General features: G+C 40.5%; 1 long non-coding RNA gene across 1 annotated transcript in view; it reads right to left on the bottom strand.

Moving 5' to 3' along the window:
* LOC128626827 (uncharacterized) overlaps positions 1 to 17,245 on the bottom strand; it is a 97,014-nt gene that overhangs the window by 12,457 nt on the left and 67,312 nt on the right. The window lies entirely within an intron of this gene.

Raw genomic sequence — 17,245 nt, 5'->3', positions numbered from 1 at the left:
AAGTAAATAATTGAGAAATTCTACACATTATGCTACTTTTAGCCAGTAAATTCTTTTTACTAAACTTGTGTTAAAGTCTTGTACAGCCTTAAGTCCATCTTACTGGCTGGCTTCTCCCACTGGCTGGTCTAACTCTGTTCCAAGCAGAATGCATCACGATAGGACAAACAGCTTAGACACTAGGGAAGTTCTTTTTTACCATTGCTCACAATCTCTCTAGAAATGGCATTGATGAATAAATGTGGTGATATTTTTTCAAGTATTTCTTAACCTTGTTCCTAAAAATCAAATTCAATAAGAGAGTTGCTAATCAGGGAACACAAGGACGGCCTGTGCTTGTCCTGCTTACACCAGCGGTGCGCTCAGTGCGGGGAGGGGACATGTGGACACACCAGCAATCACACAAAACAACCCCCTGGGATAAAGCCAAGAAGTCTGAGAATAGTTGTTTCCATATTTTATTTTTTAAGACTATGTAAGTTTTATATGCAAGCTTTATTAGAATAATAATGTCTATATACAATTAGTAAATAAATATATCTACATACATTGAGAAGATATACTCATTTTTAAATGTCAGAGGAATGCAATTAAGAATACATGTGGGGGGATGCTGAAACAATACCACCACCCTTACCATTCCCACTGTGCTCCCTGCAAAAAATATACAGCCTCTTAAAGAGATATCCTCACAGTTAGGGGAATGAAAGATGCTTTTTTCCTGAGTAAATTTTGGTTAATCTAAAAAAAATGCTTTCAAACAGTGCTTGTCTGAAAAATGACTTCAGGATGTTATGGTGTATTTCATTATAATAAAGATATTAGATCGCTCTTTTTTCTGATAAATTATTTTGTAAGGACTCATGATCACCATTCTTTATAGTAACTTTCAACTTCTAGAAGCATAGCAATAGGAGAACAGTACGTACTGGCTTCAATAAAACACCTGACATTTGGGGATGTTTTTCACAAAATACTGAAGTTGACCTCCCGTCCTTATCCTCTACCCCATTCTCTGAAAACATGTCACTGTGAGACTATTTTGATTAAGTTGAGGGCTCCGGCCAATTGTGTGTGTGCATGCGGGGTGGCGGGGAGGAGCATGTCTTAACATCCTATTATGTCTAATGTTACTTTAAACATTTCTTTGAGTGCTCGGCCTTAAAAAAAAAAATCTTGGGAGAATCAAACATTTAGCCTAATAAAACATTTAATGCTCTTTCTAATGCTGTTTTCTGTTGCATTTTTTTTTTTGGTGAAAATTTAGCACTGAGATCTTTGAGACTATTTCTCATAATCTTTTCATCAGAAGGGGTAGCAATTCTTTAGTATAATAACAGAGAGAAACATCTTACATCCATAAACATTTTGAAATCCTAGGTATTAAAAAAAACTAATTTTCTTATTGGTTTCCAATTCCTCCCAACACACTCTACCAAGTTTGTTTTACACGGGGAGTCCACTGCCTGAGTACAAGTAAAATCTCAGAGATAAAGGGCTTTTATCATTCAGCCTAGAAGGCACAAAGCGCACAGTGCAGTTTCTGTTGGGTCCTTGGTGGTGAGTCATGACACCGCTTTCAGTCTTTTCAGAGAGAAGCGTCTCTACCTTAAAAGGTGAACTTGAGTGATGTCATTGATATATAGGTTATGGCATTATTGGGGTGTTGTCAAACACTAGTCTCTCCTAAAATTATTTCTTGATGAATAAGCAAAATTCAAGCATAGAAAAACCCCCTAATTTTTTTTCAAGAGTGGGCACCAGTATGACAAATTTTTAGAAGATGAGGTGCTTAATAAAAATGTTGAGAAATAATATAAAATACTGAACTGATTTGTATAGCTTCTGAATAATAGCCATGTGTACAAGATGGCCTTCCAACAAATGCATAATTAAATGGAAGCATTTCATGCTTTGGGATATAAATATCATCTTATGTTACTTGAAGTTCCCTAATTGTTCGCTGGTAGCAGAGAGCATCTGAAGCCATAGAAGTAAAATGCTGTCACACCGCAGCACGTGGCAGTGACAAGGCTCTGGAGTTGGGTAGAAATGCATGAGTTAGAGAACCGCATCCAGAGTTTAACTAGTCTTGTTTAACAAGAAACAACCTCCAGAACATTGAGAGTTTTTGTATGTGAAGACAAAATGGAAATATGACGATTCAAAATGTTCCCCAGCATCTGGCACGTAAATAAGTCTTCTGTTGGAGAAGGGTCTTAACAGTGATGCTGTGCTAATCTGAGTTTTTCAAACAGGACTGTACACTCTTGCTGGAGAGTGAGAGAGATTGTGAGAAATAAGCAATACATCACCCTTATCCTCGGGGGGATACTTTCCAAGACCCCTAGTGGATGCCTGAAACCAAGGACAGAACCAAACCCTATGTATACACTATGCTTTTTCCTCTACATACACACCTTTTCACTTAGAGGAAGTACTTTATAGCTTTTCTTTGGCTTATCTGAATCCCCAACATTTCTAGTCCTGGGCTTTGGGGCCATTATTAAAGTGGAATAGGGTTACTTGAACATCGAGATATCACAATGTTCAATCTGCTAACTGAGGAGGCAACTAAGTGACTACTGGGCAGGGACAAGCTACAACGTGGATGCAGTGGACATAGGGATGATTCCCATCCCAGGAGAGACGCAGCAGAAAGGTGAGAGACTTAATCACACTACTCAGAACAGCTTATCAATTGTTTATTTCTGAAATTTTCTCTTTAATATTTTCAGACCAGAGTTGATCACAGGTAACCGAAACCACAGACAGTGAAACCATGGATAAGAGGGACTGTAACTGAGAAAAGCAGGACCCTGTCCACTTGGAGCCCTGGCACATGACCTAACAACTAGTGTTAAGGAAAACAGGTTTTTATTTACACAGTCCCAACCTCAGTGAGACTGGAACCCCTTCAGCTCAGAGCCCTGCTCTCGCACAAGAGCCAGCACTGCCCTTGCTCCTCTTCAGGCTATAAGCCAAAAACAAGCCCAGTAGTTCCCCATCTCCTTATCTGTTCTTAAGCCAGCTGCACAAACAGATCTCCATCTCCTCTGGGAAGTACGCTTGTGGGTTTCAGAGTTCCCATCCTCTCACAGCAGCTCACCCCTTCAGGATCTGGGGTGCGCTGTTGTCAGCCTCCATGTATTGCTTCAGGAAAACATGTGCTGCGTTACACAGGATCATGGTGAAGTCCAGGAAGGCACACATCCTAAGACAGTGGCTTCTCCACGCATCCTTCAGAGAAGTAGAAGTCTACAGTCTCAGCGTTCCCAGCCACAGTTCAGCACTCCGGGCTTCCCCCACGAATCCATGTTTTGTTGGGCAGGTCCTTGCAATTCCCAGCACCATCAGCCGTGCCGCCCTGTTCTCCAGGCAGGTTTCCCAACAGGTCTCCTCTTCCTTACTCCAGCTCCTTCCTTACTACACCAGACTGCACGGTGGAAACCTGACTACAAACTGCATAGCTGCTTGCTGCTTTCTCTCTCTAACCTCATGGCCAAATACCTCGTGGCTCCTTCCTCACGGCTCTCTGTTCAGAGAAGCAGACACAGCTCCCCCCTCACTATAGGCAACATGGCTGAATCTCTCTCACATGGCTGCCCACTTCACTACAGAGTGATATGGCTGCCCCCTCCTCTCTCAGCCCTCATGGTGGACCAGCCCTCCTCTCTCTCTGCCTGCCCTTATTTTAAATTATGACCTGGAGCTTCCCATATGACCTTATTCCAGCCCCTCCTACTAAGCTCCATTTGCCAGTTTTCCGTATCTTCTACCTTCTCTCAGCTGCCGTCTTTAGCCAGGGCAAGAGTTCCTGTGACACAGGGGCTTCCAGGGAGGCCTTTCATCTCCCCTGGCTCTGTCACGTGTCACTGAACGCTCTCAGAGTCACCTTTCGCCTGGGGTGGTAGCACCAGCTTTCCTTCAGGAAAGATAAGGGCTGCCCACTTGCCACTGTAATGCAAAGTATCTTAAACACTGTATGGTCCCCTCTTTCTCTCCTTATCTCCCAACCATGGGCTGTGGGGACTTTGGGGACCCCTTGCTCTGCACCCTGTTTCAGAAGTGCTACAGTGTTTGTATTTTGGAAAATCTCCCTTCCAAAGGTTTATTCTCCTCTCATCAGCAGTTTTCAGCTCCATCGTTCAGAAAGGGAGCAAGCTATTCTCAGAAGTTAAAACGTTTTATTAATGTCCCATGGAAACTTGTGAGGAGAAGCAGTTGTGCTGATCAAGGGTAATCGATTATGTTAGAATCAGATAAAAAAAAATTCAGCGTTCACTGCTCTTTAATCTATGTCTGTCTCTTTCTCACATGTCCAGGACTCAGTCAGGCCATTGCTTGTTCTGGCATGACTCCTAAGAAATTACAAAGATCCATACCCCATTTATGTTTCCAAATAGAATGTCTTTATTCCTACTAATTTCTAACAAATCATTCACAAATCTTCTTGTATATATTCTTTTGTGCTTGTAGTATAGCTTTGGGCCAATAAACAAGAAGTTCTTACCACAAATGTAGTAATTGAATATAGTTTCATCATAATTTTCAGCAACCACAATAAAAGAAAACTTAAATGTATGAAATAGACAGCTTGTGGAGTGGTTATTCATAACAGAATTTCTTTATCATTAGCTTCTTGAAGAAAACAAAGGACTTCCAGAGAAGCCTGAAGCTAAAATGTCAGGGGCTCTTGAGCAATGAAGCAATGGGAAAATAATCCAATTTGCCAATTTTTTCCCCGTGTAATCTGTTAGGAAAGATTTACCTCTGGATACTCCTGGATCCATATGTTTATTTGTTTTAATAATATTAAAATGTTTCTCTTTTCACATACCCCAAACAATTCAATACATAAATAAGAACATTATGCCAAAAAGAGTAATAGTCTGTGTTGAGGCACTTACAATTCCTTTCATATATGAAAAGCAATGAGCTCCTGCCTTATTAGGGACAAAGATAATGAGAAACTACTAAAACAAGAAGATTTGTTGTAAATAAGAAGAAATGATTATCAGGATGGGCGGGGAAGGACAAAATGGCAGCTGAACTACAACCCAGAAAAGGCCACTGATGTCAAACCAGAGAGCCAAAAGGGCGGGCTTTGCCAAAACTGATATCCACATAGCAACCTGAGCCCGAGGAGAACCACCAATGATATATTGCCACTTTCTTCAAAGGGGACCAATCCTTGGCTCCCACAGAGAGCCGACAAAAATAAAGCCTTGCCATATTCTCTGCTTGGGCAGTGACTTCCCCGGTCCCACTCTGTGGACCAGAGAACATTGTCAGGGTACACAAACCCAAATAAAACTCCATACTGCCTAACTTTGTGGTTGATTGGCATTTCTTCCTCAGCGGAGTCTAAGAAAACCTTTTGGTGATGAAGTTTATTTATGTAGAAGGAATAAGAAAGTTTCTGCTTTCTCATTTGACTTTTCAGTCAACATCTGTAACTTGGTTAGTTCTAGAGTCTGGTGGTAGTTAGAAGATTAGTCTTTGGCATGCTTTGGTGTAGATCTGGCACTCAGCTGTGCTTCTCTATGTTGCCTTTGAACCAGGTTAAAATAACTGCAGAATTTCTCTTTCTTTGAGCTTAATGACATCACAGATTTTTCCAGCTCATTTGTTTCTCACCCATCGTTGAGTTACCGATTCAGATGAATTAGGTCGTAGGCTATGACATACCAGTATTCCTTCTTTTCAATTTGAAATTTTTAATCAATCATAAAAATGAACACATAGCAAAAATTATAGGCCTTTAACATGAATCTTATAGAGATAGAAGAAAATTATCATCTGAAAGACAGGTTTTCAGCCATATTTTTACCATGGTATGCATTAAGAAAAACATTTTATATCACAACTCAGTATATGTAAATTTGTAGGTATATACCCACACGCACACATAGGTGACATTATGATTTATAATAAGAAGTCCATATGTGGTCTTCATCTCCATTTCTGGAATAGAGCTCCTTAAACTCTTGGGGTTTCCCCAAGTAATGAGAGCAACAAAGGTAACATTTGTCATGTTAATGAGGTGACTTTTGGAAAGCAACTATGGATGAGAGCTGATTGCCAACCAAGGAAGGGAAAGGGTCTGGAGGCCGAATCCATCACCAACAGCCCATGAGTTCATCATTCATGCCTGTGTAATGATGCCACAGCAAATCCCAAAGGGGAGGGTGAACAAATGGAGATCTGGGGAGAGTGTCACACCTGGTAAGGGCATGGAACCTTCTTGTCCTTTCTGCACACCTTGCCCTATGCCTATCTTTCATCTGGCTCTTCCTGAGTATATCCATTTGTAATAAACCTGTGATCCAGTAACTAAAATGTGTCTTTGAGTTCTGTGAACAAGTCTAGCAAATTAATCAAACCTGTGGATGGTTATGGGAAGCTCTGATCTATAGCTGATTGGGCAGAAACACAGGTGGTATAACCTGCACTTGCAACGATGTCTAAAGAGTTGGGTTTGGGTGGTGGGGGGTGGGGAATGTAGGACTTTCCTGTGGGATCTAACACTCCCTGGTAGCAGTGTCAAAATTGAGTTAAATTGTAGGACACGCAGCTGGTGTGCTAAGAATTACTTGGTGGTGTGAGGAAGCCCCAGCCCCCGCCTTCCCTCCTCCCTCGACCACATGTTGGAATTGGGCCCAGGAACGCAAAAAGACCATGGATTCCCACACACCCAGATAATGTGAAACAAAGGATTCATGAAACAGAATTTAGTCTTACTGTATGTAGGCAATGCACTCCAATGATTTCTGATTATTTCATTTTTTCCCTAAAGGGTTGGGAACCACTAATGAATTGTGACCTGAAATTGAAAAACTCCCTGTCTCAACAGAGTCCCTAGGACTTGCTGCTTCTCTTGCTGAGAATCTGCTGAGCTTGTCACTGTTAGTACACAGGGTGAAACTTTTTGTTCTGCTAAACATTTATATACTTCCTGTCAGAAACCAATAGGAAGCAGGTTTTTGTTACCTTTACAATAGTGAATGTGTCCAGACACTTAGGCCTGAAGTCTACATATCTGTATTCAAATAATTTTTTAAATCAATGCTTCTTGACTACATTCTGATGAACTCATTAAACATACTGTGAGTTATGAGGGGGAAAAGGGAAAATTCCAAGTACTTTAAAATAAAAAATGTAACATTATCTCTCCTGCTTCCTGAATGATACTTGCAAATATTTTGCTTAGGGTAATAGGACAGAGCCTCTGGCCTGGAGAAAGGGATGCTGATGACTTGTCTGATGTCAATGTCACATAGCAATCGAAGGTGTGTAATTCCCACTTCGTCCTATCGTGGACAGACAAGACTTTTTCTCCTCTCATTTTCTAGATGCCTTTAATCTTGAAATCTATTTGCAGTCCATGGTTGGAAATAGGTTTTTTTTTTTACATAGCTGTGTGTGCAGTTAGTGACCAGAATTGGAAGAGCTTCTGTCTGCCACAGCAGAAATGTGGAGAGGCAGATGTGGCAGTCTGACGAAGCATGGACTCAGAAAACCGGGCTTTGCAGGTTCCACTCTTTGAGAATTATGCTGCCTTGGAAAAAAAATCATTTCACTTCTCTGAGCTCCAGGTTAGTGAACGTACAGAGTGTGTATCATATGCCAAGTATGGTAGTAGATTTTGGAAGACAAAGATACTAAAATATAATGTATACCCTTAAAATGAACATGATAATACTCTACTACTGTTCTCAGAGAATTGAACGACAGAACAAGCCCTGGCCGAGTGACTCAGTGGGTTGGAACGTCATCCTCTACACCAAAGGTTGCAGGTTCCATCCCTGGTCAGGGCACATGCCTAGGTTGCATGTTCCACCTGAGTTAGGATTATTTATTTGTTTCTTTTCCGTATTGGAAGCCATTTATTGTGAAACATAACTCACATTTAGAAAAGTGCAAAAACATGTATGTTCATCTAAATGGATTATTGAAAAGCAAACACTCATACAACTGTCACCCAGATGTAGAAACAGAACACATATACCTATTACCCCAGAAATTGCTACTTGCTTCACCCAGTCAGAGCCCCACCCCCCTCTAAAGGTAGCTAGGTATTGTCTGCTTATCAGTTTACACTCTAATCAGCAGTGGGTTGCTATTGCACCACTACTTACCAACTCTTGGTATTGTCAGACTTTTAATTTAACTATTCCATTGAGTATATAAATGTCATTCTAGCTTAAACTTCACATCCTGATTACTAATAAGATTCAGAAACTCTATCAGCTATTTGGGTTTTCTCTTATGTAAAATGCCTATTTAAAGTTTTGACATCCCTCCTGCTTATTTTCCTTTGCACTGTCTGCCTTTTCTTAATACTCTGGATAGGATCTCTTGGTTAGTACATATAATATAAATGTTATGCAAATGACTTCTCCCAGTCTATACCTTGTCTTTTCATCTCTTATTGATGCCTTTTGTTAGACAGTTCATAGTTTTAAATCAGTCCATTGTATTGATCTTTTTCTTTATTTCACGTGCTTTTCTTCACCCCAACAATGTTTTCTGAAAGGATTTGCCCCTCACTGCACTCCTACTACTCACTGTAGCACTCACTGTACTTGCTATCTCTGTGATAAATTGAGAGTCCGTTTATGCGTAGGTCTCTTTGTGGGCTCTGTTTATGGTTCCATTGATCTACAGGTCTATTACTGCAGTAATCCTACAGACTCCCTATATCGTTACTAATTTTTATCTACTTATTTAATCAGTTACTGAAAAATGTATGTTGCAATTTCTCAGTTTGTTCTTTGTTTCATTCAATATGTCTGGTTGTATTTTGCTTGCTTGTTTGTTTTGTTAATTAGGTTCCACTTACAGGTGAGATCACATAGTATTTCTCTTTCACTGCCTGGCCTATTTCACTTAGCATAATGCTCTCCAGATTCATCCATGCTGTCTGCAATTTTTCAATGATAGTAAATTTGTCCATTTCACTTTGCAACTATCAATTTTTGCTTTATATATTTTGAGGCTAAGTTATTGCATGCACACAATTTAATTTGTTTTAATTTCTTGTGAATTCAACTTTTTACCATAATGAAAAAACCTACTCTATTTCTAGTAATAGAAACATAAACTTTTGTTTTTATATCCTCTATGTCCTGATTTCTTAAATGTGTTTTATGTAAATAGCACCAGTTGTAATTGCTTGAAAATCTCTTGGCCTTTTAATTGGATAATTTAGTTTACTTGCATGTAATATAATTGTGCTTTCATTAGTTCATACCATTTTCAATCTATTGCCTCTCTGCTCCAAATTCACTCTACACTGTCATGCTTGTCATATTAGAACATTTCTTCCTTGACAACTGGCATGATGTTGAGCTTCATCAGTGGAGGCCACTGGAGACAAAGAAGAAGGTTGGAGAAGACAAAGCACTTGGAATACCTCCTTGGACAGCTCCGTCTGTCACCGAGAAGGAGGCTTCCCAGTGAGTTCTGTTTTTGGAGCACCTCACTAAACTGTCTCATATTTTAACCACTCTCTTATCTATGCTGTTTCTAGGGTTGAACTTCTCACATTGCATTATAATTTACCTAGGTATCAGACTGTCTCCACCACTAAGATAACAGTTACTTGAGAATAGGCTCTATGTATTTGTTATGTCTATTCCTCAGTGCTTAGCACTGTTCTGGGCAACAACAATAGTTGCTAGCCTATATTTTAGACATGGTCTCATGTGTTTGAATATAGTAGATGTTTTGGCAATGTTTGTTGATAATATAGTCTATAATTATTCCCATCTTTTTCAGGAGAAGTATCAATAACTGAGGATCACAAAAGAAAAAATAACTTGCTGAAGGTCGCATGACCAGTAAGTGATGCAGTCAAAATTTAAACATAGACACATCTCTTTCCTCTGTTCTGTGCTCATTAAGATACAAGGATGGATCATGCCAAGGGGTCTGTTGTTATTTTGCTGCTTAAAATAGAATTCTCTGTTGGATTTGAACCAATAATAGGAAGCAAGGAAGTACCTTACCTAGTACTGACTGCGCCAATACATTTACATATATTCAGCGATAAGATGGGCGTTATTATCCTCACATAACAGAGAAAGACAATGAATCCCAGAGGCATTAAGTGCAACTGGTTAAGTCATACAGTTTCAAAATGGCAGATACAAACTTCAAACTCAGTTGTAAGCAGCTCTTGAGTTTACATTCTTGATCATTAATATATTGACTCTTTGGGTACCTTAAAAGAGTAAAAAAAAATAATAAATACCCATATAACTATTACTCATCATAAGAAACAAAACAGTGCTCCATGTACTGACCACATTTTCCGGCATCTGGTGTCTATCATTTGTATGTATGCATGTCTTTAAGTTTATATATATATACACACACACACATATATATATATATAACACTTTATGTGTAAACTGTTATATATATATAAAACAGTTTATATATATAAAACAGTACACAGTATTATTTTTCACACAATCATACTTATGTAAATACTATTCCTCAGCAAATATTTGAGTACCTACTCTGTGCCAACCATTTTTTTAAGTGCAAGGAAAACAGTAGCAACATAATAAAATCCCTGCTCTCATGAAATTTAATTCTGGAGTGGAGAGATAGACAAGTATAAACAAGACAATATATAATATGCCTGATAGAAAAAGTAGAACAAAATAAAACATGATAAGTAATAAAGAGTGATGGGAATGTGGAAAAAGATAAAGTCCTCTTTTATCAAGAGATATTTGAGCAGATATCTAAAAGACATGAGAGAGTGATGTCGGACATTAACGCATGCGTGCGCACACACACACATACACACGGACACACAATCTTGCCGCTGTGGAGAATAGATGGCAATGAGCTACTCTGTTGCAAAATGTCCAGATGAGAGATGATGGTGGCTTGCCTTGTTGAGGAAGTAATAAGAGGTCAGAATTTGCTTGTATTTTGTTATAAGAGAAATGGCTCTAATTTTCTTTTTTTGACTTGTCCTTATATTTTTGGAATCAAGATTCATTAGCTTCATAAAATGATCTGGGCAGCTTTTCTTCCGCTTTTTGAACAACTTGTATTAAATAGGAACTAACCTTTCTATGAAAAATTGGTGGAACTCACTGCAAAGCCATTCAGGCCTGGGATAATTTGGAGATGGGGTTTTGATTTTTAAAGTTCTTAATATTTTCTTCAAATTCTCATTTTTTAATTTTAGCATCTATCTTCTTTGAATTATTCCACTTCATCTAAGTTTTCAAGTTTGTTAGCATATACTCATTTCTATTATTATTTTCACATGGATTTTTTTACTTTATTTTTATTGTTGATACTATTACAGATGTCCCCATTTCCCCACCCTTTGCCCACCTCCATTCAGCTGTTTATGTTATTGGGTCTGCATTTTTATTCTATATTTTATTTATTTTTATATTCTTTGTCTTCTGTGAATATCTTATTAAACTTTTTGAAGAACAAGGTCTGGGTTTTTTTTTTTAATCTTCAGTAATTTTTATTATCATTGTTATCTTGTCTACTTCAGAGTTTTATGTATATGAGAATATAAGTAGTATTTCCTTACTTTTTGTTTTTCTAGGTGTTCTCTAATGCTCCCCACAGCCCAACCTTTTATAATGAACCTTAGTGATATATTCTCATGGCCCCAAAGCCCAAAAGTATAAAACACTGTGAAAGGTTTTCTCAGGCTCTGCTGAGAAAGAAATGCCAATCAGCCACAAAGTCTGGCAATAAAGAGCTTAGTTGGGGTTTGTGCACCCGGGCAAGATTCTATGGTCCACAAAGCGCAGGTCCAGAGAAGTCACCCAAGCAGGGAATGTGGTGGGGTTTTATTTTCATTGGCTCTTCGTGGGAGCTGGGTATTAGTCCCCTTTGAACAAAGCGGCAATACATCATTTGTGTTTTTCCTCGGGCTCAAGTTTCTCTGCAGATATCCACTTTGGCAAAGCCCACCCTTTCAGCTCTCTGGTTTGATGTCGGCCACCATTTTGGATTGTAGTCCAGCTGCCATTTTGTCCTATCCTGCCCATCCTGACACACTGTATAGTGGAAACCTGACCTCTTGTACTTGTCCCCATATGTTCAATTCTTACCATGGTTCTGTTGTATCATTCTTGGTTTCACACGTGTTACTTCAGAGTTTCTTTATGCATATACTAGTACTAAGTATAGTACTAAGTAGAGTCTCATTTCCCTACTTTTTAATGAATGGGGAGACAGATGATAAAAATTGCAGATTATAAATGCTCACCTGTAACTTTCTTTTATATTTAACAATATAGTTTATAGGTTTTCCATAACAGTACATAAAATTCTCTCTAACTTTTTAACAGCTGCAGAATGTGTATCTGCACAGATGACCTGGGGCATGCTTAGCACCCATACATTCATGCCAGAATTGCAGGAAAGTGAATCTTAAAGAAAATCACAGAGATTAAGGCTTAGAACAAAGGGAAATGGGAGCCAGCAGAAAAACGATCCGCCCTTCATTCTTCCCTCTGTCCCACAGACTGTCCTGAAACACAGTAGTTCACAGACTCTCAGGATCCTGCAAGATCAGGAGTGAGTTTGTTGGAAACCAGGTGGTATTCTGCTCAGTGATATGCCTTGTGTTGGTTCTCCCTACTTCCCTGACTCTTTCCTCTTTCCTTCACTTCTGGGCTTGCATTCTCAGGTAAAGCAGCAACATAGAAGCATTCACCTCAGGCTGTATACTCTAGAGCAGCCAGGCTAAGACATCTGGGAACAGAAATAACCCTCAAAAACAGAGCCCTCAGGACAGAATTTGGAGTTGGGCTTCTCTCCAATGTGATGCCAGTAGGGAACCTGCTGTTGGTGGCAAGTGACGGCCATAACTCTTGATGGCATTAGCAATAGAATCACTGAGGCATTCACCTAGGGGAACTGGGATGAAGTAGGGGGGCAACTGAGGCTCTGGCCTGTGGTGTAGCTGGCTATAGCGCATTGAATGTCCCAGGGGATGTGAGAACAATGATAAGCATAAGGATTATGGAGGAGACTGGGTCATGTTCATGGCCTTGGGCAACCCAGATAGTCCAGGAGGCACCTTTCTGGTTATTAAACTGTTATTTTTCCATTTTAACCCCACTTTCTATACTTTGCTTTGTGATATTCTATGAACAGCTGGCCTAGCAGCTGGTTCCCTGTTAGTTTTTTTTCCAAAAAAGAACACTAGAGGGAGACTGATGAGGAGAAATAACCAGCCAGCACCTTCCTGTTCTGTGTTAAGAGCCTGTGAACATCACCCCATTCAGAAATACCATCTGCACCTGTTCTCAGAGGCCTGCATTCCTGCTTCAAGGAGGCTCTTTAAGCTTCTAAGTTTTAATACACCCAAACTCTTTCTTGTTGCCCAGCTCTTGGAATGGCAGCTTCTATCTATGCTATTATTTCTGTGTTATCTCAATATTATCATTTTGCCTTTTCAGTCTTTTAGTATTTAATTCTTTACAATACACTGTCTCTATTTTACAATTGGATTGAGTCAAATAAATGGAAAGGGTTGTTCTTTCCAGAGATTAGGAATTTAATGTGTCCTCTTGCACATCTGGAAGCAGCTCTAATAGTTAACTTGGTTGCTTGATAAAACTTGGGTTCAATGGTGACATGCATTCATTGAGAAGGCGATGCAGAACTTCCCCCACATAAAGCAGAGGAGGGACTTTAGAGGTTTCAGAGGATGGGGATGTTGGAGTGGATTTATCATAAGACACTTGTACACTAAGCCCCCACCCACTGTGATTGTCTCATCCCAGATGCCTCAAAGGACCCTTCCTTCACCAGGACATGAAGTAACACCTTGCTGAGACAACCATCAGTATCACAGAAAAGCTCAGTTGTCCTTAGGCTCTGCAAGCCAGGCAGGGCGGTGTGCGGTGCCGCCATTGCCGTGGGTCCCCCGATTTCCATGGGGATGCTGGGATTCCCAACAAAGCAGAGTGCAGTGACAGCACTTACCACCAACAGACCATGGGAACACATAAGCATCACAGATCATGAGATAATCAGAATGTTTGGCCACCCACCACATTAATGATATAGACATTCTGATAAAAGGTTACTTGATCTTTATAAGATGAAAAAAAAGTCTTGTTGCATCTCGAGAATACTGACTTGAGTCACCACAGTGGAGAGATAATGCCTCTCCCCCAGCTGCAGACCTCAGTCAGTCCACAAACGCAAAGCCCTTAGACTGAAGAGCAGGGTGGTCGCTTGAGAAAGGGCCCTACAACTGCTCAACAGCATATGCTGGAAATTTTCCTCTAAGTTTTCCTCAGAGACCTGGCAGCCGTTTATCATCATGACTGTGCCCTAAGGCACAGGTGGCAAACACAAGGCTTGAGGGTCGAATCTGGCCCCCCACCTTGTTTTATCCTGCCAGTACCTTGTTTCTACCCCGTGGCAGCGCCAAGCTCTCGCTTAACTGTTAAGGAGCAGTTACATTTACACAGTCCTAAAATTACATTTGGCCCTTTGAAGGCAACCGAGAGGCTGATGCGGCCCCCGGTGAAAATGAGTTTGACATCCCTGCCCTAAGGGAAAGGAAATACTCCAACCTTGACTGATAAGTTTCTGGAGCGGTTTAGCAGAAAATGCTCATCTCTTGCAGCCACAAGGTAGACTGTGATGAAAAGCGGGCCCTGGGTCTCATTTTAAGGGTGGCAGTTCTGCAGAGGAGGCTGGCGGCAAACTTGATAGGTTTCCCACATGAAATGCAGGACCTTGATGGGACAGCAATGGGATCCTGAGATCTGGAATTGAGGCGTTTAGCTAGGTGAGCCTGAGAATCCCCCAATGCCCAAATTCTTCTAATCTCTCTAAATTGGCAAAAGCAGACCCTTCCACTTGCTCTGGTACCTGGAGACTGTGCAATGGCCTCACCTATAGCAGGTATCTCATAAAATGGTGCCAATTATTAATACACACAACACCACCCCGTTACCCGAGGCTGAAAACTAGGGTCAGATTTCAGCACAGGTTGAATGAAGAAATAACTCCCAGTAAGAAATAGCTTGCATGTTGAGGCGGTTCAATAATGTGGATCATATATACAGGCCTGAACCTGAGCAACATGTTGGGGACCAGATCTTTAGAACATGGGACTGGGAAGGAGTGTAAAATACAGGTATATCTAAGGGGTAATTTATAAATACGGAGGCTTTTTTTCTATGACTTGGGACTCAGTGTTTTGGGAAAGACACCTGAACCCAGCCCTCCCAGTCAGCTGGCATGATTTTTTGAAGTTTGGATATAGCAATAGTCTATGTTAAACTAAACAGAGATGCCAGAATTTCTTTGGCATGAGATTGGGAAGTGTTCAGAGGGCTCAAGGATATGTGAATGTTAGATGAGTTTACCATGTAACACCCGGGGACCTATCACCTAACAGCCCAAGAGGGGCGCTAAAGGACACCTCCCTTCAACAGATTGTACCTGTGGAGGAATCACCAATGTCTTTGAGAAGTTTCATGGTCGCTGCCTCACGTAGGCTGGAGCTGATAGTGTGAGCTGCGGCACTGAAGTGTGATCCTTAGAATTGAGAGAGATGAGGGATGAAAAATGGCAGAAGCCAGGTGGCAGCACTGGCTCATCAGAGGCAAGGTGGATCTAATTACCATAATGAGTAAGGTCAACAGCATACGACAGTTTGCCCAGGACAGTTGTTGCCTGTTATCCAAGTATAATTATGAATAGTGCCAGATTTCACTCTCGAAAATGCCCTGGTTTTGACAATGCATATTTGGTCACCCTAGTAATGGGCAGAAACAGTGGAGTGACAATCAGGGTGCCTCAATCAGTGAGGATCTAGGCTGATGGCTGTGAGATCATAATGTTTCTAGGGTCAAAATAGACAGTGGATGAGGGTGTAACCTGATTGGTAGAAAAACAACAAATGCAATTTTTAAAAATGAGAGGTAGTGAGTAGCAGGCTGATGTCAGCTGTTATAAGAGGAAATGACAATTTCTCATTGATTTTCCAAACCTAAGCCAGTGCCCAGACCCAGCGCCAACTGATTGAAGGAGAGGATGTTCGCCCTTGAGGACATACCCTGCAATGTCATCACACGTACATATTTTTCCAAGCCTTCCCCAGGGAGTCCTGTAATTTTTTTCCAGGCTAACTTTACACTAGAGAAAGGAGAATATCCAGACTTTTTGAGTGCCAGCGATAAAGTATAATTTATGCAGGCTAATTGATAAATGGAGTCCTGGCCCAAGTCACTTGTACAGTGGACCCAGTGAGACCACAGATCCATCTTGTGGTCATTTTCCTGGTCCTGAATATATAATTGGAAAAAAATATTCTTGGCACAAACTGAACTTTTACATTTGACCAAAGACTTGTGAAGTAAGAACTGTAATGCTAGTAAGACCCAAGTGCAAGTTCCCAAAACTGCCACTCTCCCTTGGCAAAGAGAATAAATCAGAAGCAATACCATCCAGGAGGAGCTTCAGAGATTAGTGCCACTACAATAGACTGAAAGGATGCAAGGATAGTGTTTCCCACCAGGTCAAGGTTTCATTCTTGGTTCTGTAAAAAACACAAGATAACGGAGGATAACATTGGAATACCTTAAATGTGAACAGGTGGTAGTCTCAATTGCAGCTGACATGACAAATATGATAGTTTTATTGGAACAGATGCTATTCAGTATCCGACTATTGATTTTCTTAAAGATTTTATTTATTTATTTTTAGAGAGAGGGGAGGGGAGGGAGAGAAACATCAATATGTGAGACAAACATCTACTAGCTCCCGCTTGCACACTCCCAATTAGGGACCTGACTCGCAACCCAGGCATGTGCCCTGACCAGGAATTGAACCATCGACCTTTCAGTTTGTGGGCCAACTATTGATTCTGAAACTGTGTTTGCTCAATCTCAATCAGTAGAAAGAAAAAAGCAGTTTGCTTTTACATGGCAAAGACAAACTTATTGTCTTGACCAAGATCTGTGTCAACTTTCTTGCTCTCTGTCATAATATGTCCACATACTTCTAGTCATCTTGATATTTTGTGGACTATCACCGATCCACCAGATGGATGACAACATGCTAACTGAATCTTGTGAGTAAGAAGTGCCAAGAACCCTAAACAATTTCCTAGTACTAGAAAGTGAAAGACAAGCCCCATTGAGATTCAGGAGCTGGCCATTTCATAAAGTTATCTGGACTAGGAAATACTGAGATATCCCTAGCTAAGATGAAGAAT

Source organism: Artibeus jamaicensis, unplaced genomic scaffold (assembly GCF_021234435.1).
Source record: "Artibeus jamaicensis isolate MK-2021 breed Jamaican fruit bat unplaced genomic scaffold, CSHL_Jam_final contig_233, whole genome shotgun sequence".
Lineage (NCBI taxonomy): Eukaryota > Metazoa > Chordata > Mammalia > Chiroptera > Phyllostomidae > Artibeus > Artibeus jamaicensis.
This window is presented reverse-complemented; position numbering and strand designations above follow the sequence as displayed.